This window comes from Megalobrama amblycephala, linkage group LG4 (assembly GCF_018812025.1).
Source record: "Megalobrama amblycephala isolate DHTTF-2021 linkage group LG4, ASM1881202v1, whole genome shotgun sequence".
NCBI classification, from domain to species: Eukaryota; Metazoa; Chordata; class Actinopteri; order Cypriniformes; family Xenocyprididae; genus Megalobrama; species Megalobrama amblycephala.
This window is the reverse complement of record NC_063047.1, coordinates 2,312,788-2,320,590: the sequence shown is the minus strand read 5'-3', so window position 1 is coordinate 2,320,590 and position 7,803 is coordinate 2,312,788.

Below are 7,803 nucleotides of genomic sequence, written 5' to 3'. Positions count from 1 at the left end.
TTTATTATGATGAACTTTGCTCTAAAAGTCTCTAATTCAAAGACTGTTTTCCCTCCCTGCCTCCCTCTCCCGCCTCCTCCCACTAATGTACTCACTGCACCTCCACCTCAAGCCCCCTCGCCCAGATCTCCACCTCAGACCTCTGGGCGATTACCTTCACCCCGGCTCCAACCTCCCTCTGCTCCACCGTTGCCCATCAGTCCACCAGCTTCACCAGTATCCATCCTGCCTCCACTCACACCTTGTTCACTCGTCAGCCTGCCCTCCCCTCTGGACTACACTCCTCCGTCTCCGCTCCGTCACTCCGTCCCTCAGTTCCAGTTGGCCTCCTCACTCCCCCCAGTGTTCGTTTTGTTGACTGTCTTACTGCTTCCACTGCGGCCTTCTGGAGCCCCGGCTGCGCTTCGGTCGGCGGAGCCTACAGTTTCGCCATCTCCCGCCAGTCCTTCACCGCCGCCTGGGCTCAACGGCCCTAAGCCTTCAGTCCCGGACCAACCATGGCTGCCTTCGGCCCCTGACCCTCCATGGCTGCCTTCGGCCCCTGACCCTCCATGGCTGCCTTCGGCCCCTGACCCTCCATGGCTGCCTTCGGCCCCTGACCCTCCGTGGCTGCCCGCTGCACCTGACCCGCGGTGGCTGCCCGCTGCACCTGACCCGCCGTGGCTGCCCGCTGCACCTGACCCGCCGTGGCTGCCCGCTGCACCTGACCCGCCGTGGCAGCCCGCTGCACCTGACCCGCCGTGGCTGCCCGCTGCACCTGACCCGCCGTGGCTGCCCGCTGCACCTGACCAGCCGTGGCTGCCTTCGTCTCCTGACCCGCCATGGCCTTGGAAACCGCCCTGGAGACCTCCACTCCAGTCTTCTCCTCCCCCTGCTCCGGCTTGAGGTCTCCAGGGCGCCCACCCCCGGTTGTTCCATCTACGGCGCGAGGACGCGCCTACCGGGAGGGGGAGGTACTGTCACTGATCCCTTGTTCCCCTGGACTCCATTTCCCAAGATCCTCCTGTTCTCCACACCTGCACTCACTTCCCTCGTCAGCTCCTCATCATCACTCATCACCTGCACCTGGACTCTATTGTCAGCACTCCCCATATATTGCACTCACTCCCTTCACTCCTCGTCCGTTCTCTGTTTATGTTAAGTGTATGTTTGGTGATTCCCTGCCGTTGTTTATTAAAGAGTGTTTATGATTGTGGAAATCCGCATCTGCCTCATCTCTGCACCAGCAACACGTAACAGTAAGTTCCTAGTAATCTGATGTAAAATTTTGGTATTGTTTTCTTGTTTTAGTGTTCACTTTTTTTCATTGTTTTGTTGTATGGAAATAGAATTTTTTTTTTTTTTTGAAAATTTTATTAACACTGCAATAAATGTAAATGTTCTTAAAATGTGTCATCTTTTAAAGTAAAATTACATTTTTTTTTTTATGTTAGTACTACTTTAGGCTTTATTACTTATGCACAAGGATATTTTCACTTTAGAATACTGTTCCAGGTTCTTAGTAATTCCTTGAGAATGATGTGGTAATTCTTCATTAATTATCAATGGGTTCCCATTGTTTTCACTTTAGAATACTGTTCCAGGTTCTTAGTAATTCCTTGAGAATGATGTGGTAATTCTTCATTAATTATCAATGGGTTCCCATTGTTTTCACTTTAGAATACTGTTCCAGGTTCTTAGTAATTCCTTGAGAATGATGTGGTAATTCTTCATTAATTATCAATGGGTTCCCATTGTTTTCACTTTAGAATACTGTTCCAGGTTCTTAGTAATTCCTTGAGAATGATGTGGTAATTCTTTATTAATTATCAGTGGGTTTAAAGTAATTCTTTGAGCATGATGTGGTAATGATCATTGCCTTAAATACAGAACTCATTTGGCATCACTTTATAACAGTAATGTGAAATATCTTGAGTAAAAACAGACACAAAATATATATAAGGCCATAAACATACCTGAGGTATTGGCAGGTCACGGATCCATCCTGATTTTATGGTTGCAGACAACACTTGAATAAAAAAATTAACACTCTCAAGCGCCATCCACGGAAATGTTCGAGCACGAGGAAAAACACGAAGAATTCACCATTCGTTTAAAAAACATAAATGAATAAACAACTTTCTTCTAATTCTACAGTTCATTAATGTGGTATCTACAGTGTTTAGTTTAAGTGTCGCCAGCGCATTGTTATAATGCGAGAGCGATGTACCTCTCCGCTGACAGTTGGAATCCCAGTCCCTTTTCTCTTGCAAAACTCACAAAACTCACAGATATTACATGTGTGCGCTCAAACTTTGACCTGCATGTGATGCAAGACGTGCAACATTATAGCACCCACCGACAGAAACATACAGTGGCGCAAATGAACGAATGTTTAACAATATTTGCAGAGCATATATATATATCTCAGTACAGTAGGCATAAATCTAAGTAAATCAACTAACATTAGTAGTAAAGAAGAAAGGGCCATAACCTGATACTGAGTTTCACAGTTCATTAATAGTTACTTAATAGTTATTCCTCCTGAAGCTGAATTAGTAGTTACTTAATCATAGTTCTTCAGGAGGCATGACTGAATTGATTAGTTACTGATTAACTAATAGTTACTTAACACAATTAAAAAATGCTATGACATACTGATTAGTTAACACACATTCCTTAGTAGTTATTAGTAGTTACTTAAGTGTTAATGAAGAACTACCGATTAATTCTGCAGTAATTCCTTATTAGTTATGCAATAAGTACGATACAGTATTCTAAAGTGTTACCGAATAATCTTATCATTTATGACGAAGTGTACATAGAAAAAAGTGGGTAGAAGTCAACTCACGAATAAACTCAACATGTAATTTGAAAAGTAACCAGTAAAGATGTCAGACAAATAGATTGGAGTAAAAATTATGTTTGCCTCTTACATTGTGCAGTAGAAATCTAAATGCTCTCAACAAGTTATTTGAAGCCTGCTACTGTTTAATCTGAACAACAAAAACAACACCATCACACTAGCTATTGCTCCAGTCTACGTGTAATGTTCACATATGTCTCCAAACCCTCCCAGAATAGGCCACTGTGACCTAAAAGTCAATCGTAAAACATTTCATCATAACTACAGGTTGACAGCAGCAATGTTTCCCTCTGCACCTGAAGGTCGGGGTGGCCATCAAGGGGGTCAGAGTTCCTCCGTTCCTAATGTAGTCGGCTGCAAGTTCCTCAGCAAGTGGAAAGAACTGAGGTGGGATCCGAGCGGATCTGAGATGGGCTGCAAAAAGAGCATCGGGTATGCCCTCGGATGGGATTGTATGTGTATTCCAGGCAGGGATGAAATTCTGCAGCCCAACCATGCAGCATTTTGAAGCAATGGCTGAGACACAATGCTTCCCAAAGGGGTCATCAATGTCCAGAAAACCATTGTTGACCAAGGCACACAGTGTGTACTTAACTGGGTTGACATTTTCTTATTAAAGTCTCATTTAAAAAAGTGTCATTAAAAGTTGTAATTTTTTAGATAAGTGGTTGCAGGACAGCAATGCTACAAACATGAGATTATAAGATGCATTGCTGTATATCTGTGTCTAAAGGTAACAGTATTTAAATAAAAACAATATTTAAAGTAATAAAATACAGCATATACATTAATATAGAATAATTATTCACCTAAAAACAAAAGTAAAATGCTGACAACAGTTTTTTCAGAATGAATAGTTTTAATGTTGATCATTTAAGTGACCTCCCAAATTGGGACCAGCACTATTTGACTGAACTCACCTTTGTCATTATCAAAATCTTTGGGGTTTGTGTATTATTTATTGTCTTTTCTGTCAGTCTTTTCTGACTCCTGAACTGCAGCATGGACTGGTTTCATGCTACAGTAGAAGGACACAATATTTGCATTAATTAACATGATGTTTGGTACAGTAACTCATAACATATCACTGTATTTATCAGCTATGACTATCGTGAACTTGGTGTGGGGTCAGCGTCACACGTAACTGGTATTAATGACATAAGTCCATTTGCAAGCTTAACTGGTTTGTTTTAACATTTGCTAATTACCATAATAAAAACATTTATAACATTTGTTAAATTCAAAATTTAGATTCTTTGAATACCCCACAAGATATACAACAAACCTTGTATCACTATCAGTGCATTTTTTTTTTTTTTTTTTTTTTTGCACTGTTCAACAGTGCTGAACAGTGAAATGACCCTAGGCAAGCATATTCTGCTAGGAGAGCCAAAATGTGCTTTGTTTCATATAACAACAGTGTACATAGAAGAAAATGGAGGGTGACTCTCTTTAAATGACCTATTCAGGAACAGGAACAGAAACTGCTTGTGTTACATTTCTAAGCATTATTATCTTGTCTGCCTGTCTGTTGCCGTTCCTGCCTGTTACCCGTTATCGACCCGTTGCTGCCTGTCCTGATCCTTGCCTTGTCTTCTGTTCTGTGTATGATATCTGCCTGCCTTGATATACTGCCTGTATCCTGACTACGACTCTGCCTGTCCCTTGCTGTTCCTGTTTGCGCCTGATTGACCCTGCCTGTACGACCACGCTCACATTTAATAAAGCTGCATATGGATCTTAGCATGAGTCCCGTATCGTTACAATATGTCACTGGACTACAAAAATAAACTCAGCTGGCTTTTATGAATTTACACCCCTACACATACAGAAAATGTGATACAGAAAAACAAAAATTACTCTGACAGATGTCATACTGACCCCTGAACCCATGCCCAAGATTCCTAACAATATACAACAAATGCATATAAAAATATGTAAAACAACATTATTTCCAAACTTTTGAGCCACACACTCTCATCCAGACCCATTTAAGTTGCTGTTGTCAGTTTGTTGTCAGTTTTGCTAACACCTCACTCAGGCCTCTTAAAAACACCAGTTTGCCTGCAAACATATTTGCTTTACACAAAAGGCAGCTGTCGTTATCGTTTAAATACGTCTGGATGCAGGGGCCACACCCTGCCACCTGCACACAACATGCAGTTATAACAAGCACAGAATTGGGCACGTTTGTGCACATCTTGCGTGCTAACGCATCTCGCAGAGAGGAAGTAATGGATAGTGACTTTGACACTTCAGAAACTTTCTCCTTCATCTCCGCTAACACTTCAATCTGTTGCACTACCTGTAGGACATTAGCCTTAATGTGGTTGACTGAAATGGTTTTCTTCAGACTCCACCCTGAAAAAAGTGAAAAAGACATGTCCATTACTTCACAGACAATACCAGCATTTCAGTTCACTGCAGTATATCTGTAACATCAGCAATATCAAGAGTTCGTGTAATAAGTCATCATTATTCATTTTAATACAAATTTTAAATGTTACTTTAAAATTAAACCACCATAGATTATTAATGTTATTGTATGTGGCCACTGCAAGCTATTTCACTATTCTTCAGGTTTACTTTCAGTTGTTTTTTGGTGTTAAACAAGTTGCTTTTAAATTTCCATTGTTGACTGATTGTGTGGACCTATTATAGACTGTTACTAGCTATACATTTTTATTATATAATAAAAGAATAATTTGTTAGTGTTGTCATTTGTATTATATTAGGCCTGTCATAAACATTTTATGTTAATGTGCTATGCAAAGGAAACAAAATATTGACCAATGACGATGCTATATGAGTGTAACACCTTGCAGTTTGATGTGGGCTATAGTTTTGTAGTCTGTTTTTAAAACATTTTCAACAAGGAGTATTTTAATGCGAGATTTAATGCACAAACTATAGCAGGCCAATTTGATAATACTAGCTTAATAATAATAATAATAATATCATAAATACATGATACTATTGTCTATTGGCACAACACCATGTTGGTGTTTGAATTCTAAACATTTAACTTTTCTTTGCTTAGGTTGCTTAAGTTTCAGAATGAAATGTGGTAACTGTTGATCAGTGAGATCAAAGCAGTGCATTACAGACTGGTTTCACTATACAGTATATTGTTGCATAACTATATAAGGATGTAACTTAATTTTATTAAGCCTGCTTTAAAGACTTTGAGAAGTTTTCCTTTTATCATTGATTTTGAAGAGACTTGGGCTGGATTTCTCAAAACCTTCTAAACTCTACCTCGTTCTAAAAATTATACCTTAAGCCGTCTTAATTTTGCTAAAGAGGATCTTTTCGTTGACTGAGAAACCAAAGACTGTTAATGAGTTTTTGAAATGAGCGCATGCGTAAGAACAACCCCCCTTCCTTTCGAGGGAACGCCTCCCAAAACTCGTGCACGAGTATTGGAACACGAGTGTTTACCACCGGCATTCGCTGTGTCATGTTAGTGGATTCATTATGTCGGACTCACCGCAGGTAACTCATAATCTGCAGTTGTTACTCCTGTCTCCTAGCTGACAAAAACATTGCATGCCGCGGCTGTGGAGTGTGGAAAGTTACTGGAGCGCGCAGCCACGCGTCTCTCACATGGATCGTCACGGCAGTGATTGACAAGCCAGAGGGCCAATTGTTTACGCGATGATTTACGCATATACCTTCCGGCTTGATGTTTTACAAAATTCCAAATCTAAAATGCAACAACATTACTAAATTATGCCCACATAACATTTCACAGTTTCTGCGTACATTTTCAAAACTATACACAATTCACAAAACTGCACAAACAATATCCGAGGAAAACCTTATTTCTTGCACTTGTTTGTTGGCCTTTTTCAGTCATGGTGTTGCTTCAAAGAGTCCTGACAAACCCACTTACAATAGCCTAACACTGAATACAAAATTCCAATACCTTACCAGTTTTAATTTTTTTATTTTTTCAATTTTCTAGTTTGCTTGTGTACCACAATGAAATAGTTTGCTTATAAAGGTACTGGAAACAAACTGAAATATATTTAACCAACACATACCTTTTGTGTGTAAGCAGTTAAAAAACTCAGATTCAACTAGGATTATGCACTGCCGTTATCCTCAAAGACAGGACTCTTTGGGTAGTTGATAAACATGTATGGTAGTTTAGGGGGATAAACATGTGCATTTGCAGTGAAATACCTTTGGTCTCTGATGTATCTGCAATTGCCAGCCCTTTTGCATCGCAGATACTGTAGCTGTCAGCGGAATTTAAATATTCCTGCACTGTTTGTCCCACTGCCTGCACACCCTGGCCTTCAGATATTGTGACATGCACTGTAGCTGTGGTAGAGAAAAAGTTCGTAATCCAGTTATGCGGTTCCCAACTCTAGTCCGGGAGTACCTCCAATACTGCACATTTTTTTGTCTCTCTGACAAACCAATCTGAGGTCTTGGAGTTTCACTAATGAGCTGAATAAGGTGCTTTTGATTAAGGAGACATTGATAATGTGCAGTGATGGTGATACTCCAGGACCATGGTTGGGAACAACTGATCCAGTTTAACATAATTAAAAAACAAATCATACTAGGCTAAATGGGAAATCATACTAAATACCAAAACTGTATATTATATACTATTACTGTATTTAATTTCTCCCGTTTTGTCTCCTTTTATCTTGCTTTCAATACAAGCACAAAGGGGATTCAGATCCTGAAGACTCCATGCAATGATGCTGCAAGCTTTTCCTTGCACCATTTTTAATAAAACTTTAATAAACATAAAAGTTCCCAGTGTTGTTTTTTGTGAAAAAGGGCAGATACACCTTTATGTGATTAACACACAATTTAGCACACAATATTTAGTTCTATTTAGATTGCTCCTGCTGACTTGAACATATTTTCTCCTTTCCGTGTCAGTAAAACATGCATTCATACTGCTTTCTTTCTCTGAACAACTGGATCATCCTCAT